The sequence below is a fragment of the Rhynchophorus ferrugineus genome, unplaced genomic scaffold (assembly GCF_030347505.1).
Source record: "Rhynchophorus ferrugineus isolate W39M unplaced genomic scaffold, kcgeb_rfMv2 rfM3, whole genome shotgun sequence".
NCBI classification, from domain to species: Eukaryota; Metazoa; Arthropoda; class Insecta; order Coleoptera; family Curculionidae; genus Rhynchophorus; species Rhynchophorus ferrugineus.
In genome coordinates this window covers 15,600,070-15,619,324 of record NW_027472582.1, presented here as the reverse complement: position 1 = coordinate 15,619,324, position 19,255 = coordinate 15,600,070, and positions in this window count along the sequence as shown.

The following is a 19,255-nucleotide window of genomic DNA, read 5'->3' as shown; positions in this document are numbered from 1 at the left end:
ACCTGGAAAGTCACCAATCAAAATAAAAACCTATAGACCTATATTTCTGCTACCTGCAAGGTTTTTGAAAAACTCCTGTTGAAAAGAATAAAACCGTTCATAGAAAGAAAAAAACTAATACCAACACACCAATTTGGGAACTAGACTAGAAACAGGACTTGAACAAGAAAATCCCAACAAGTGGCCGAGAGGCCTGTAAATGTGGAATGGTTTGTAAAAGATACCATGTTAAAGAATAAACTATTTCGAATTGCTATTTGTTAATATTAATGATATATCTGATTATGTTTAATATATTGTAATTGTTTAGTAATAAACCTGAAAAGAGATACATAGTAGTATAGATGCCTGAACAATACGGCCACAGAGGGTAACATTTTCATTGCCATTTGCTCTCGAACACTGCATATTCAATTAAATTAAATTACTATGTGATGTGGTAAAAAATAACTATAATAGTCATGGAAAATATACAAGCTATAACTGTTTGGATATGGGGAATGGATTGTCTAGAATAACACCCTTCGGTTTAGATGAACTCCATCAGACATACAGAAGAAGAAATTGACAAATGGTGACAAAGATTGTGATTTAATGCTAAACTGGAAATTAACAGCTTAGTTATTGACTTGAATACTGACTCAGAATGTGACACTCGGCACCGAAGCGGAATATTCACAGCCATAAATTTTTTCTGGGCAATATGTATTAGGATTTGCTAAAACAAAATCAAGTTGTTACTACAAAAAAATATTATATTGTTACAACAAATTCCAACAATAACAGACGTAAAGTCTTCATCTTGGAAGCCTTTAAGCAAATGTGATTGGGAAAATAAATTATCAAAATACTAACTGAATGGTGATTAAAAAATAAATGACCGATTAAAAAAGTACTAGTGGTAAATCATCACATTCTATCTAAACACAACTCCTATTTCCTTCCTGCTCTCCTCGACGGTCATAAAGACCCGTTCGTGTTTCCGGTCATTTCACTTTTCCGAACCCCAACACCCCCTGAAAAACCGCCAATTTACCTTCGTGTCGTCTCCAGAGCCGACTTCGCACATTCATCAAACGAAGGTCGTCAAAAGGACGCAGATGTCACGCGAGAGTGCGAAGCGGGAGCCCTCTCGCGGTAATTTATTATGTGCGCCGGACCACATGCCGCGCGGCCAACTATCAACTAATCTATTTGTCACCGGGTGCGAATCCCGCTGAATTACGGAGAAACCGACGGGTCGAATCCCGACGAGCGGCAGGATTACTGCAAAATTTATTGATTTGAATTCACCAATAACGACGTAGCACTGAAGTTTGTTCGGTACCTTAACATTTACAAAAATCAACAACAACAAATGATTAACCGCGACTTTGATCGGCACTAAAAAGTAGAAGATAGAAAGTGGGTCAAAGATTAGTACTATTTGTCTTCGTCATAGAATATATTTTTTAATTTAATTGGATATATTTTTTATTACGAAACACATAAATTAATGCAATAATTAGCATTTAGTTAAAAAAAAGTTATTGAATTTTTAATATACACTACAGAAACTTTTATTAGAACGATATTAATCATAACTAAAGAACACCATTGAACAAAAGGCATTAAGCTGACAAAAAGACAAAAAGCTGAGCAGATCAGACACAAAATCAAAGAACTGTACTGGTTAGGCTATTGTCAACTGGACCTAAAATCTAAGAGGTTGGTTTATCAGTTAATTATAAATGGGATTTATGGGGTGTAAATATGAGGATGCACTAAGACATCAAACTGACTAGTAATCCAACGCTGCCAAAAACGTTCTTTGAAAAATTACCACTGCTTATCACTACGTAACTAATCAACACTAACAGTACGATGCAGCACAGACAAAAATAAAATGTATGCTCCACAACATCTCCGGATTTGGCGCATGCGCACTCTCCTGAACCTATATTGTCTTGTTTTTCTAATGGCGGTCCATTGTTTTCGAGTCGGTCGATCAGATCAAAACAACAAAAAAATCTAAATTATTTAAATTTTGTGTTACATTAATAATTCTATACTAAAAAAATTGAATTAAATTTTTGTGTTATACTTGGTGGTCTATTGGTTTTGAAATATGGAAGAACAAGGGTAAGGTTAAATTTTTAAAAGTTAAGAAATCCATACAGCATCAGTTTTGTTTACAGTGAGAATTTTAGCTGCCAAATGTATAACACATCATTTTCAACGACCAGGAATACGTATCAACATATGCCCAAATTTAATGATAATAAAGAAGAAGATGATTCTTGTTGTGTTGGAAGTAGTAAAGTCATCAATGAGGTTTGTCCATCAATAATAGTAGTAACAAATTATAGTAGTTGGTAATAATTAGACATTTATTTTAAATATAATATATTTTAATAATGATTTAAGTTTGAATTTATAGCTAAGACGTAGCTAAAAATTATTGAGAGTAAAAGTTGAAGAATATGAAATTCAGAGACTCAGAGAAGAAGAAATTAGACAGCATTTTGCTAAGATATAAGAACAGTCTACAGTGATACTTTAAAATAATTAAATTTTGGTAAGAAAAGTATACCTGGACCAAATAAACAAAATATAAAACCATCGACACCCTAATGATCTAATGACAAGGAAAATACAATGCATTATTATATAAGAGTATAGGTAAATAAATTATTGTTTTATAAATATAATGATGTATTGACTGAGATGTTAATCAGCTTAAAAATACAAACATCCATTCGTTTTAGACTAGTAAATGAACAATATGTTAATCGAAAACTCGAGGTATGTCTATTTTTCTCCTTAAATATAATTTCAACATTAAATCAATTATTTATGACATTTATGTATTTTTATTTATAAAAAATAATGATAATGGGTAATATGATGTTTTTATAAAAATAAAGTAGCTAGTAGACATATACTAATTATATTTTTATTATTTCGATTTATTCAATACTTTTTTGCTATGGCTTGCTTATATATTAGTGCAGAATTAGTAACTTTATTTCATGTTTTAAAGCCAAATCTTGGATAATTTGGTAAATCAATTTAATTTCGAGGTCATCGTGCAGCTCTTCGTTGGCTACTTAGAACTTACTTTTGACTGCATTGAAATATTAGTCGGATTAATGTTTTAATACAACCCCTTATTTGCACCCCATATGTCCAAATTAGCCTTATAATATACTGATAAATCAATCCCTTTGATTTTAGGTCAAGTTGAGAGTATCTTCCGACCAACCAGTACATTTGCTTGATTTTCTTGACAACTCCAAATTTTCTTTCAAAAATATTTTACTCCAGAAGTTGACAATAGTTCCGTGGTAGCGATTTAATCACTTTGTAGATAGTTCCTATTTTATTTTTCTTCAAATGCTTTTTTTACAACCGCTGTTACTCTTCTACTGCTGGTTGATTATTCAGTAGTCATTATTTGTAACATGTTGATTTCTTTAATTTTGTATATTACTTTTTTCTTTCTAAAATTTAACCCGTGCCAATGGTCAACTTTTACTTCTTCGCACTTAAATTGTCTTTGTAATTTTGATCAAATTTAGATTGGACTGAACGTTTCAGGTATCTATCAACAAGCCTACATGAGTTCTTCTCAATAGCAGTTTTGCAATGGCAGTCATATGGAGCACATTCTATATGAGTTCCAACAAGGAAAAATATTTCTAAATCACAAATATAAATTTATAATAATATCAATTCCAACCAGGCAGCTTATTAACTTAAGGCTGTCTCAAAAACTTGAAGATGGAAAATTGTTCTGCTGAATGAAAATTTAATGATAATACTTTGATCATACAATTCAACTAGAAGTTATCTAAACATCTAACACTCGAGGCATGAACACACCTCTTCCATTCAAATACTTAACAGAACACCCCTTAAAAGAAGCGATTTAGTTTCTATTTCATTAGTTATTAAATATAATAAGAATTTGAGAAAAAAAATACCACCATGGCAAATATTAACTTGAACTGTAGATGTTTGATGTAAAATACTTTAACAGTCTAATCACTTAGTAATAACTAAATAAATTAATATTTTTTAATTCAGTGAATGTGTTCAGCTGTTAATCTCGCACATATCGTTACCAATAAATCGAATCCAAGGCCAATTTGATGGCAGATCTTTTCCAAAGATTGATAGCGAAATTCAACAAGACTGGAATTAAATTTCAAGCAATAAAATCTTCTGACAACGGTGGTTTGAGTTAGAACAGTATCAGTGAGCAACTTCAATAAAATGTCATATAGAGTCCGTCGTTCCGCATCAAATTCGGCTTTTGGTATCCAACGTTCGACAGTTCATAGCCTGTAATATTTATCACTAACAATTTTGAAGAATTATGTAGATGTTTGATAACATGGTCCACCAATAATTGATATTGATAATAACAATGATATTATAATTAGTTCATAAATATTTTTTTCATTTAATTATTACGTTGTTGCTAGTCGAGTAACCTACAAATTGTCTTTGTGATAACTTAAATCTAGGTATATAACTAGGAGGACACATCGGCCCTATCTCAGTCTCCGGTGAAATAATGTTATATAATACATGTCACTGCTCTATTTCTTATTAAACACCCCTCAGTACACAACACTACACAGGATCAGATGGTTTGTTTCTTTTGAGTCTGTGTCCTGCTCTGGTGGTATCCAAAAGTTGCAATACTTCAATATTCTCGTGAGAATGGAGTTCAATTCTCTCGATTTCTTGACTGGTATCTGAAGGTCCCGACGTAGGTAGTCAGGACTATAGTATTTGGGCGCGTCCACAATACTTCTCAGGACTTTGTTCTGAAAAATTTATATTTTGTTTATGTTACTCTTTACAGAACATCCCCATAATTCAACTCCGTATGTCCATATAGGTTTCAGTACTTGCTTATATAATAGCAATTTATTATGTACTGATAATTGTGATTTCCTTCCAATTAGCCAATACATTTTCCTATATTTCAAAGTCCCTTCCAGCGAAGTTTTGCATCAATATTCATTCCAAGATATTTAGCGTTGTTGCTATATAGAATCAATGGACTATTATTTAATGTTATTGGTGCTTGTACTGTCTGATTGTATATGTGAACTGCACGTGCACAGATTTACTTTCGTTAGTTTTTATTTTCCAAGCTTGTGTCCAATTAATTATATTGTGACTTGACTATTGTAATAAATATATAATACACAAAACTATATTTATTTATAATAATATAAAGAAGCTCATTAAATAATATCAATTTTGTAGTACGATATAACCGCGACCAATGGTAACATCCAAAAGCGGAGAAACTATTATTGTAATTAATGATAATCCATAAATGAATCCAAATATGCGTGTACGTCGGTTTTAAACTTGCTTATCCAAATAAAAGCCATGATTGATATTTCGAAGTGTAAAATAATTGAAACTGGCCAGTATTTAGACAAAATATATGCCTGCATATATCACCAGTGTTCGAATAGTTAATAGGATTTTCACAATGCCGATTGCCACGCAGATATGGATAGATAAAAAATCTAAATCACGATGTTTGCAGCGACATTTTGTTTTGATGTAAATCGACTACATGTGTTAGATAACACAAATAAATTATTTGAAAATTGATGATTTACGACATAAAAGTTTTATTTACATACCAGATGTACTGGAAAGTTATTAGCGGTTTTTCTAATAGATGTCTCTAGGCTTAAGTATGTAAAGCTATGATTTACCACAATACACATTATTTATGTTCTACTGACTAGGCATTCAGAAAAAATATCGATATTATTTTTTTTTAATTTTTGTCAGATATATCGATATATCGATATTTTATGGACTGATATTTTTCTAAAAAAGCCGGTAGCTTTCCAATTTTTAATTTCAAATTTTTTTCACTCCATTTTCAATTTGTTTTCTTGGAAAATATCACATTCAGAAAAAATATAACAAAAAATATCGCTCATCAAAATGATCGATATTTTTTTAGGAAGAATATCGATATTTTATCACAGTCTATTCTTTAAGGACATTGACAGTCGGATTCGACAACTGTACTTCCGTTACTGATGAGTTATTTAAGTGAAAAACGCTGGCCTTTCTTCCTTGGCATACTTGGATGGTAGGTCCTTTCAAGTGAGGATCGGTGATGGAGCCCCTGCCCTGTTCAACCTTTGCATGACTGATTTTCCACTCCACAAACATTCCCACACAGCATTTTATGCAGATCATACTGCTTTTCACATCCAGTTACAATCCCGACGCTATTCGCGATAGACTTCAAGTCCAACTGAACCAGGCAATTGTGTGGTAGATTCTGACGGCTGCAGATAAACCCGAGCAAAACTCAGGTTATTCCGTTCCACCGCAAGAAGGTGTTCCACGCCTATCGCCTCCAAATTGATAAAGTCCCTATCCCCTGGCTCCAGAAAGTATCATACCTCGATCTCCATCTATGTCTCTGAGAGACAACTTGATCAATGTCAATGGTTTATGAGGAATGTCAACACTCACCTCGAAACAGGCATCCCGTTCGTGAAGAGTTTCACGAACATGCTCAGTGTAAGGTTCTCCATAGGCGACTTAGAATACGACAACACCCTGATAAAATCGCTACCCATCCACAAACCTCGGTAGAAAACCAACTACGACGATCCCAGTCGTAACCCATAGTCTCTGTCGCCCGCAAAACACCTCACTGTCCCGAACCCGTAGCAACATCAGCAAAAGACCATTTCGCCTTAACTGGTCATCTTGGAATAAGAAAAAACCTTTCTTATTTTTGTTTCATTTTTTAAACCAAGAAGTTTGTTGTAATCTGTGTGGAAAACCAGCGGTAATACTTTAAATTAACAGCCCATTTAAAGAGCAAGCACTATAATATATACGATCCTTACAATAAAGCTTCTAAGTATATATATAATTTGGATTAAATGAATATATCCTTACATCTGCTTAATGACTTATTTTTGTATAAGAGGAGAAATAGAGAATGAGTATAAAATACTTTTAATAAACTATTTAATGAAAACTATTACTCATTAGTTATTTTTTGCAGTAGCCAACAAAAATATTTTTTTTTATAAATAATGACAATAGCAATAATTTTAGGTGCTTAAATTTAAAGGTAGGGCTATGGTTACTTAATTTTAAGGTTTGTAAAAAATATTTATTAATTATAAAATATTCATATTTTTTTATAGCAATTTATCGTTATTTTCCATTTTTCTCTTTGAAAGATGACGTTTCTTTAAAGAATATCGATAGTTTCTAGAAATATCGATATATTCTCTAACTCTACCAAAAATAAATATCGATATTTTTTGTTCTCCGATATCGACACATCGATATTTTTTTTAAAATATCTAAAACGATATATAAATATTTTTAAAATATCGATATATCGAACTGGAAAGTTATAATGCTGCTTAAAACGTATGATTGGAAGTCATTTCTGCATCGAATAGTGACGGGTCATAAAAAGTGGATTTATTTTGACGACCTTAAGCGCAATAAATCATGATTATCACCTAGCAAAGCTGTTTCAATCAACTACAAAGCCAACTCGTTTTAGTCGCAAGACAATGCTCTGTGTTTGGTGGAATCAAAGTTGCCTGGTATATTATGAACTGTTGAAACCTGGTCATAACGTCTCACTAAAACCGGTCAACGAAGCATTGGAAGCACTTGGATGGGACATATTATCGTACCCGCCGTACTCTCCAGACCTTGCCCCATCAGACTAATAACTTTTCGCATCAATAGGACACATACTTGTAAAGCAGCACATCGCCGAGTTAGAAAATCACTTGATTAATAGTTTTGCTGAAAGGGCAAACAGTTTTCTTCTAGATCTTCATACATTTCTCGAAAGATGGGCAAGATGCATAGAATAAAATGGCCAATACTTTGAATTATTTCCGAAAAAAAAGGTTAATAATATTTTGGCACACCTAATATTACCCATATACATACATTACATATCGTAAAAATACTATAGAAATTGTATATATATATATATATATATATATATATATATATATATATATATATATATATATATATATATATATATATATATCAAATTATTCAACGCAATATTGTTAACAATCTAATTTCATTGTTAACTCTTAATAATCACTATTAAATCTGACAGCATCTTATTAGGCATCAATTACTACTTAGCATAATGAATTCTCGATTTACATAAATACACGATTGCAATTTTACGGTTCTACGTTGAAGTTGATTAAATACTAATAATACCTTTTAAATTAATCGAATTCAAACTGAAATTGATATAAATTAATAACGTACATAAAGATATGTTTTAACCCAATAACTTAATTAATATTATATATAATAACAGTAATAAATGCTTAATAATTGTATCCATTAATTAGCATTATACTGTTAACTTAAAAATTGTGTTTGTAAATTGTAAAAGTATATATTCTAAGTACTTTATAAAACAAAACAGACAGATGACAAAATATTTATATAATAGTTTTTTTTACACTTGAACTAACCATCGCTCAAACATTTTCAACTCTTGAAGATTTAGATTTACATAAAATACAATAGCAATCGCAAATTGTTGAAGAGATCAATTCTGTAATTTATTCACAGGATCTACAATACGAGCTATATGTACAAAGGATTGTTCGATGCCTGGGTTCGAATTCGGGGTTCGCGCCAAACACTCAACCGTTCATCAGGCTCATCGGTAATTTAGGTAATTAATTTTTTACAATTCAGAAATGTATATTAAAGAAACGTATTATCAGCTTTAAACTTGCTAATAGTCCCTATATTTGGAACCCATTTGACCAAATAGACTCTGTTACTTCTTATATAATGATAATAAACTTCAAGTCCAACTTGGTTTCGTTTAGTATGTGCTTCTTCTAAGTTAGGCGTCGGTCCAGATGCATACAGCATCATCGGCTTGGGGATGTTGATAGTTATTGATATTCACTGGTAGGCATATTATTTTACAGACAGTGAATGTTACATGGGTATATTTTGTTTCATTTGCTTTAATACGCCATGTCTTCAGCCAAAGTTGTATTTTATCAAGGTATATTTGGAGGTTCCTTGTTGTATTGATTTTGGATCTTCGTAAGATGCTGATATGGCTGGGTCCCCACTGTAGTAATTTTTGTGGTCGGTAAATTAGCTATATCTAGGAGATACACTATCAGGCTCAATACACTGCCCTGCAGAACTCTATATTCAGGATGTATTTCAGCGAGTTCATCGCCTTGTTTTAACTGAAGAAATAGATTGAATAACTTTAATACAAGCTATAGATTACGATACATTTAGAGTTGGACAGTGATATTTCAATACCAAGAGCATTGGTTGAAGACCAAAAGAACACGAGCACCGAATATTTCTTTTAAACAAGTGTACAATATTGGATGAAAGACTCTAAACTCAACATTTGTTTTTTTAACATCTTTATTAGAAACGCTTAGTACAATCTTAATTATAAATTAATTTATTACTACTTTCCATTTGTACTTGGATTAATTCACTATGTGACGACAACATGACGAGTGCGAGAAAATACAACAATATTATTCCTTAATAATAAAATTATAATAACTTATAGCTATAGTTGACACTAAAGGTACACACTTTATATAAGTTCGTATGGTTTGATTCGCTTCAATGTCCTAAAATCCTGCGCGCTGTCCAGTCCTTTACTATGATTTAGTAATATGTTTCTCTGTAATCTTTTCGTGTTTCAAGGCGAAATCTTGAATAACTTCGCAAATCCATTTGATTTCCAGGTCATCATGCAATTCTTCGTTGGTTACGTAGCGATAGGCATTAGTAACCAATCGAAGAACCTTTTTTGACAGCGTTGAATGACTAGTTGCTTTGAATATTTAGTGCAATACCATATTTGTAACCCATAGATCAAAATTGGCTTTATCATTATATTATAGATCAACCTCTTTGATTTTAGATCAAGTTGAGAGTATTTTCCGACTAACCAGTATAGTTATTTTGTTTTGGTTCTAATGTATTTTTTATTTGTCTAACAGGGTGTTTCCAATTTAATCTCAAGATGGATTCAAGGTATTTAACAGATTCTGCTTGAGAAATCGGGCATCCATTGAGTGATATAATTACATTTTTATTATTTTGCATCAATGTAAAATTAACGTGGACATATTTGAAGCTATTAAGTTGAATTTCCCAATCTCTCGCTCATTTGTAGATTTTGTTGACTGCCACTTGTACTTTTCCTACTGCCCTAGGCAGAGATATGTCGTTTGTCATAATAATGTGTCGTCAGCAAAGGTTCCAAGTAGTGATTCTTTTGTTGTTGGAATGTCAGCAGTGTAGAGCAGATATAGGAGAGATCCTAAGACGCTACCTTGTGTAACTCCAGCCGAAATAGTTTTAAATATCGAGAACGTCATTTCGTGCGATACTCTATTTTTTTCCGAAAAGATGTGACTCTAGGGGTTGACAATAGTTACGTGGTAACAACTTGCTCATCTTACAGATTAATCCCAAATGCCAAACCCGATCAAAAGCTTGTTAAGCTTCCAGGAATATTGCAGGGCAGTATTTCTTTTCCTCAAACGCCTTCTAAATAGCCGCAGTTACTCTATGAACTTGATCAATTGTTGAATGGTGATTTCGAAAACCAAACTGAAAATCTGGCATTATTACAAAATTTTTAACACGTTTAAAGTACGTAGTAGCGAAATCGGCCTGTAAGATTCGACTTGTTCTGCAGGTTCGTCAGGTTTTTTGAGCATAATTACTTCTGTCACTTAAAGCATTTCGAACATGCTTCAGTCTTAAACAGGCATTAAATATATATCTCAACATAATGATTGCTTTTCGTGGCAGTTCTTTCAATAATCCAGGTAAAATGTCATCAATATCAGGTGCCTTTTTAGGATTGAGGTAATCAATTTCAGTGGCAACTTCCAGTGGAGAAATTAGATTTAGATCTACATCGGGTTGACAAACAGGAGATGTATCCATGGTAGATTCTATATCATTAGGTTGAAATATGTTAGCTAAGTATTGTGCGAAGAATTCAGCATTTTCATCGTTGCGTCGAACCCATTCATTTCGATCATTTTTAATTGGTTGGACTCGAATAACTGGTCTTTTAAATCTTCGAGTTGCTTTCCATAGCGAATAATTTTTGTCTGCTTCTGCGCTTAATTAATTTACATATTTTTGAAGGCAATTCTGTTTATATTCTTTGATCTTTTGATTCGTCTCATTACTAATTCTATTAAAAGTAGTTTTGTCTGCCTAAACTGAACATAAATTAGATTTTCCAAATCGACCACCCCTTGCCGAGTTCCGACGATACGAGGGGCACAATTAAATTGGCCTCAAAAATTACACGTCCGTAAAATAGCTACAAATTGCGATAATGCCAGCGTGGAACCTACCGATAATCGTATCGCGGCCACAGGAAATAATCGAAACCACCCACAATTACGCCCGCTGCCTGACCTGGCCGCACTTTTCGGCCGCCTCACCCGGCAGAAAAAAAACTTCAGCTGTCGCGCCTAATTGCAGGTTGCGATGCGATTATTTATTGGTTTCGGTAACCGTGTCGTAAACGGCCAATTTTACGCCGTTTCCGGGGATAAACTGCTGCCGACGAGACGCGCCGTGTCTCTTGAAGGGTGCAAATTTACCATATGGCCGGCGGAAACTTCTAGTTTCGATTTGCGTCGTCCGATATTCGGCATATGCACTCCCGTATCGCTTAAATCGCTTCCAATATCGGCTCGTCTTTTGTTAATGAACAACCAATCTAATTATACATTTCGCGCTCCCGACAAAAGTTTACAGACGATTTATATTAATTAGCGTTATATAGTGACTATATTTAGCGACTATAGACTACTACTAAATAGTAACAGGTCAATTGAAAAGTCCCCGGCTTGACACATAGATGGCGCTACTAGAATTAAATCCATATGTTTTTTAGTTAACCCTAACACTCAAAAGTACCTGTATACATTTGGCAGCTATCGGATTATTAGTTTGTGAATATGGCATTTTAAGTAAAGCAACTTTTCATATTGTGAAAAAAATGGATATTCAATTGGGTCTTGTTGGTCAATATATTTATTAATAGTTAATTGTAGATATATTGCTGGTTGAGAAGGATATTCCATCAAAAACTTTTTTGGATATGTGGAAGGAAGCACTGGCAACCATAACAGCTTCGGTTTGGATGAACTCGATAAGACATACAAAGGAAGTAATTGATAAATGGTGGAATCGCGAACATGTTTTAGGCTGATTAGAAATTAACAGTTTGGTGATTGAATTGGACAGTGAGTCGTAAAGTGAAAGTGAATGAAGGAAACTTTCAGGATATGTGATAATGCTGTGTAATACTGGAAATTCCTGAGACAGAGTGATGAGAGTGGAAACAACTAAAGGTATGCATATAATTAATTGAATATAACTGTCGAAAATGGTATTGTAGGGCGTGAAAGATTTGTGCATAGATATGATTGTAAATGTTCAAAATTAAACATAAGCATTAGGTTAGAACGTCTGAGTAAATACATTAGACAGAATTCAGTGATTAATTTTTATCAAAAATGGTATACACAGGTAGTGGCAGAAGAAATAAAAATACAGTGATAACAGGATGACTTGCCAAGTAAACACACCATCGCAGGAAACAAGAACTAAACGTAAAAGGTAAATATGATTTCTAATGAAAGTAAAATACGTTTCTCAGATATACAATTGTTAATTAGATGGATTAGGCCTCCAGGGGGATTACACTACATGAAAAACGATTACGATTAGATCTACTATAATGTTGAAATAAATTATATTTGATAACAATTTTGTTGAATTATTTTATCTAGATTGGAATTTTCTTACATGTCAAAGACAAACTGAACTAAAACTCAGAGTTGGTGCGGCAACATTGTAGTGTTTCGACGTCACAAATATCCACGAGGCATTACTACAAAAACTTTGGATAGACTGTAAAGATAACTTTCTACAACTTTATATTAAAAGAGCAAATTAAAAATCGTAAAATCATTGTTATTTGCTCTTTCACAAAATAAAATGTACTGAAATGAGCGCTTAATAACAGCTATTTGGCGGTGAATAGATTGCTGGAAGTAACAACGGATTTTCATTTTACCCAGGCCGTTTTTGTAAAACGCTACGGATTAATTCCAACACTTAATATCATGTTAACAGTTATTTATTAAAGAGTTTTTAACAAACTCTACTAACAAAAATCCAACATTGCAGTCCCAACATGCACTTATGTTAATAGTATCATTATATTAAGAAGCATTTGATAAGAAATAACGCAAACAAACTGAGAGGTAATATCCGTAACCTAACATTAAATGAAAATTGCATTGTGATAAGGATTTATTGCTATTACTTAGGTTTTTTATATCTACCGAATTGAATTCCAAATTATAGGCAATCAAGCGTATTTTTTATTGTGCTTTGTATTTGAAGATTATTAGGCACGGAATTGTACATAGAATTTTATACCAAGACGAAACGGTATTTTATGAGTGAAAATTGGATACATTTAATTAGAAAATACAGTTAGTTTATAATATGTGGTCGTTCGTTGTTATTAAATAAATAATCCAGCTGGGTAAAATATTGTTGTTAACATTTTTTTTCTAATTAAATATTTGAGGGAACTTTCCTTGAAATCTTGTAACATATATGAAGTGATACTATTTTAAACCGACTTCGGAAAAGGAGGAGGTTCTGTTCTATGTTCGGCTGTATATATTTTTTTAATCTATGTTCGCCGATTTCTCCGTCATTTGTGGGCCGATTTTCAAAATTCTTTTTTTATTCGAAAGAATGCATTTCCGAGGTTTTTCCTTAGAAGTTTTTCCTTTCTTTCCATTAAAACCGAATCGGGGTCTGAAGGGGAGAAAGTGAAAAATAGAGGAAAACACTCAAATTTCAAAGGCACGTACAAAGTTCGACACCAACTTCAAAGTAATCAGTTAGTAGTAGTTAAAATAATATTGCAATTAGATAAATAGGTTTAGGTAGGTATTAAGCTAAATTGTGTGTATATAAAATACATAGTACATAAAATATATAAAACACATAAAACAGGTGTAGTAGATTAAGTTAAATAAGTTTTTCGCTTATTTATATTTAATTATTACAACGATTATTATTTATATATTTTATTTTAAAATGTTTTTTTTTGTGTTAATAATCTGAATGTAATTAATTTTTAATTTTTAGTGACTTCCTTATTTATTTGTTGAAGTTGCTTCAACTTTTTGTTAAAAATATTTTATATTCATTTGTTAGAATATTAGTTGATGATTTTACACTTTATCAGCTCATCAGCTTTCAGATGGGAGTCACGTTTTTTGATAAAAATTAGACGACGTTTCGTGGCAGTGGCGAGTGGCAAAACCTCAACTTCATTAAACAGGACTTTGCGGCCAGTATCCATCCAATATTCAGTTCAATAAAAAAGTAAATTACATAAAACACAATTAAACATTTCATTTATATTTACCAATTGACAGTTTGAAATACTTCACTCTTTAACATGCTACATGCTAATTACAGGCTTTACCAACCACTTGTTGGAATATTTTTGTTGGATTCCTGTTTCTAGCATGAAGAACAACATATCTGCAATGAATTATTATAAAATATTACGATTTACAAAACCTAATCAAATTTTATTCTAACTTTTACCTTATTCCAGCAACTTTTGTTTTCTTTACACTATGTTTATTAGTATCTTGCCAAGGGTGACTTAAAATTCCATGTGAAATACCTATGTCTGTAAACAAATTGAACTAACAAGTCTCTCTTAATTTTATTATATTGTATAAACTGTATTCTTTTAAAAGCAACATCTGGAAGTTACATTGGACCTCTTCGTGGATTATTACTCTACTTATCTTTATACTATTTAAATCCAATGTTTTCTAATATCCATCATTCAACGGTTCCAAAATAAGGTGTTGCGTGCCATTGTTGATGCTCCGTACTATATTTCAAATAAAGTGATACAACGCGATATTCCTCTAGAACCTATAACGAGTGTAATTCAACGTGTTTGTGTGAAGTACTTTGAAGGAGTGTCAGTGCATCCCAATGTACTCGCTAATCAGCTAAATATGCGACGTGATAGTGAAGTGCGTAGACTAAAACGTTTAACACCATCTGATCTGATTACTGGACATATGTAGACTTTAGAATAAGCATTAGAATAAGACTAATTAATTAAGATAATATTTTATACAGAAGATTGCTTAATGAAGTGATTTTCTACATGCCATGTATATATAATATAGACAGAAGAAATACTTATTGCCAATAGGGCAGATTGTGGACTCACAAAGAGTAATAAAAAAAAAGTTTCTTAATACTATTCGAAGTGATTACTTATGCCCCTCAAGGAGCTCCATATCTCTAAATTTTTTATGAAGACTTTCCAAACTAACAGTTTCCTCTGAAATGATTGAATTAAATTATGTTTATATTGAAAAAAATAGTCACCATTTTTATGACATGCCTAAATTTAATCTTGAATAGAGCTAAAAAATAAATGAGACCACTTAACATAAATTTAAGAGTAACACTTATACATTGTTGAAGTTCGTGTAGTTTGATTCACATCAATCTTATTTCCTGCGCGTTAAGCAGTGGTAATTAACCAAACAATTTTATTTTGGCAGCGTTGATTACTAGTTGATTTGATGTCTTAGTTAAACCCCATAAGTCCGAATAGGCTTGATTATTAATTAATAATGCACTTTTATATTAGTCAAGATGGGAATGTTTTCCTACTAAACGTTACAATTTTTTTAATTTTGAACCTCATCTTCAGCTTTTTGTCTAAAGTAATTTTCAATTAAAATGATATGAATGTCTCTCGTCACGATAACGCTAGACTAGATACATCTTTAGTGATTCGGCATCCCAAGAGGTCAAGGCCGCGAAGCCTAAGGGACACCCCGGCCATTTCAATAATGTTATTCAATAATATTATTAAGTTATTCTTGTTTTCCATCAAATCGATTTTCAAATCGATATGACTTAAGCCTGTGCAGGATATACACGTCTACATTCATGGCCATATTCTTTTAACATTTCATATTATCCTTAGATTATTATGATTAACAAAATATCTTCTTTATTTAAAGTAGGATAGATACTCAGAAACTAAGATTGTGGTTTATATAACACACATACTGTATTTTTGACCTCCTTTACCCCTCCTTCAACAGTCGTAACGCCACTTTTATATTTTGTACCTGCAGAATTCAATTCGCTTGCTTGCTGAATGTTATATAAATCTTTATGAATTAACTAGATGTACTAGCCTTTTCAAATTGTCTCTAGTTAACTTAGCTCATGTTTCATCCAATATAGCATCCATTGGAATTTCAACAGCTAATTTGTTTGCTAATATTTGAATTCAATCATATTTTTGTCTGATTTTAATAACATTCACCTTTCACTCTTTGATATACTCTTATGAATGCAACCTTAAATTTCTTCAAACGAGTGAATCTTCAATGTGTCTTATTCAATTTTAATGATATGGATTGACTATATTATCAACAAGCTAAGATACTGATGAGATGTACTGACATTGAGGACATCGAGTCATATTTATCTGTACTTTTACTTTGGCAGGGTAAACTATGCTTAAAATATAGAGTTCGACTGTCATTTGTTCTGTCCATGTGCCAATTCTTCGAATATCTCTTAATGGTGTAAAATGGGGAATATCGCTTGCCTTAATTTTTCGCCCAGCAATCTTAGTTCTTCTGCAGTTATGGAATTATCGATTTACCTAAAATTTGCAAAAGGTCATCGGTGTTTGAAATGTATATGAGTAAATTGGCTCTGAATATCATGATTTTTTTGTCTTTCCTCAGTTCTTTATCTGCGTAAAAGTTTAAGCCTAAAGTGGTTTAAAGGTGGAAGCTAAAAGTAGTTTAATTTGATAATCCTGTCTGTCTTCTCTGATCACATTGATCTTTAGCAATAATTGAACGATTAAAAGCAAAATTACACGTTTCATTTTATGAAGTCAACTCGAAATGTCAGCCAGAAACAAATGATGAATGGCGTGTTTAAGTATATGACCGGTACACGATATCCCACGTACGCCCAACGATTAAGGAAAAAGGTGATTGCTTTCGGGTCAATTCAATATCTATCATGTATATAAAAGGTACAAGAGAGGTAAAAAAAACACTAACAACCCTTGTAAATGCACTTTAACATCTGCCTTTTAAAGAAAATCAACGTCCTGAGGGCAAGGCCGCGCGGCCTAAGTGGCACCGTCGGCCATTTTCAATAACGTTATTAAGTTATTTTTGTTTTCCATTTTTTTACCCGATCGAAACTGGTTACCCACACACCCTTTCCCACACATTAAGCCAGTCGGCTACCCGACGAAATTATTTCCACTCGAAGGTAATCGGTCTCAATCGACCCCCTTTGACAGATCGGAAATTTATGACAGCCGTCGACCCTGCAATTTGGCGTCAGCTACCTCTGCCGCTCAAATTTTTATCGCTGTCCCAAAACAATATCGCAACAATTTGATCCGTCTGGTAGACGGGCGTTCTTCTTCTTCTTCTTCGTCCTCCGCGGCTTCCTCGGCTTCACCGTTCCTATGGTCCCTTTTTTTCTAAATCAAACTATCGGTAATATATATGTTTAGATGGGTCGCTATTACGTGTCAATTTTAACTATAGGGGCGTATTGATATATTCGTGTGTTATGGATCAACAAAATATTTAGATTCAAATATTCTACTATTACGTAATTATGTCTCGTACTAATTTTGAGAAAGAAAAGCACAGACATAATTGTTTGGATTTCTGTTTTGTATTCATATATATTCATTTTAAAATATTTAGCAGCTGTATGAAACTAATTTTATATTTCAATGTTACTTTGGACTTGTAAAAAATTTGAGTAATAATTCCAAATACATTTTAATATATTTGCATGGGGTTGCACTAAAAATTCAAATCAGTTAGTCATACAGCGCTGTCAAAACAAGGTTCTTCGATTGATTACCAATGCCTATCGCTATGTAACCAATGAAGAACTGCACGATGACCTGGAAATCAAATGGATTTTCGAAGTTGTGCAGGATTTCGCCTTGAAACACGAAAGAAGATTATTAAATCATACTAACGTGGAAGCAATACAACTGCTGGACAGCGCGATGGATGTCAGGAGATTGAAACGTACAAAACCATACGAACTTGTGTGAACATTTAGAATGTATTATTAGTGTAAACTATAGCTATAAGTTAATAATTAATAAATGATTATAATTTTATAATTGAGGAATACATACTGGTGTATTTTCTCGCACTCGTCTTGCTTGTTAATTAATCCAAGCACATAGGAAAAGTAGTAATAAATTAATTGTAATAATAATAATAATTAAGATTGTTCTAAGCGTATCTAATAAAGATGTTATAAAAAAATTATATATTTGCATAATGTTTGGAAAGTAACAAATATGATTTTTTATTAATTGCTTTAGATATGCTTAGTACATTCTTTAATTTACAAATGACTTTATTACTACTACTGTTTTGTTCTATTTGCATTAAGAGGCAAACAAAATGAGTACGGAATTAATACATACATAATAAGCTAAAGTTAAGAATACACTAAGACATAATACAAGTCCGTATGGTTTTGATTTCCTGCATGTTGTCCAGTAGCTGTATTTCTCTTCGTTGGTTACGTAACGATAATCATTAGTAGTTAATTGTAGAATTTTGTTTCGGATGCATTAGATTACTAATTGGTTTGATGTTTTAGTGCAATCCCATATTTGCACCCAGTGGGTCCAAATTGGCTTTATGATTGACTGATAAACCAATCTCTTTTATTTTAGGTCAGGTTGAGAGTATCCTCCGACTAACCAGTAACGTATTAAAACAAGCGATAATAATTGGGCTAGAAGCAATAAAGAGAAGGCCGACATTTTCTCAAAACACTTAAAAAATGTTTTTAATCCTTTCCAGTCTCAGCTACATAAAGATGACGAAAATAAAATGACTAGATTTTCTAGATTTCCCATTTCAAATGCACTTACCACACGAGAAATTAACGGTCAAAAAAGTTAAACAAACCATAATGGGAGAGAATAATATTTAAAAAGCTCCTGGTTATGACTTAATCACTGGTAAAATTTTAAAATAACTATCAGAAAAGGGTATAACAT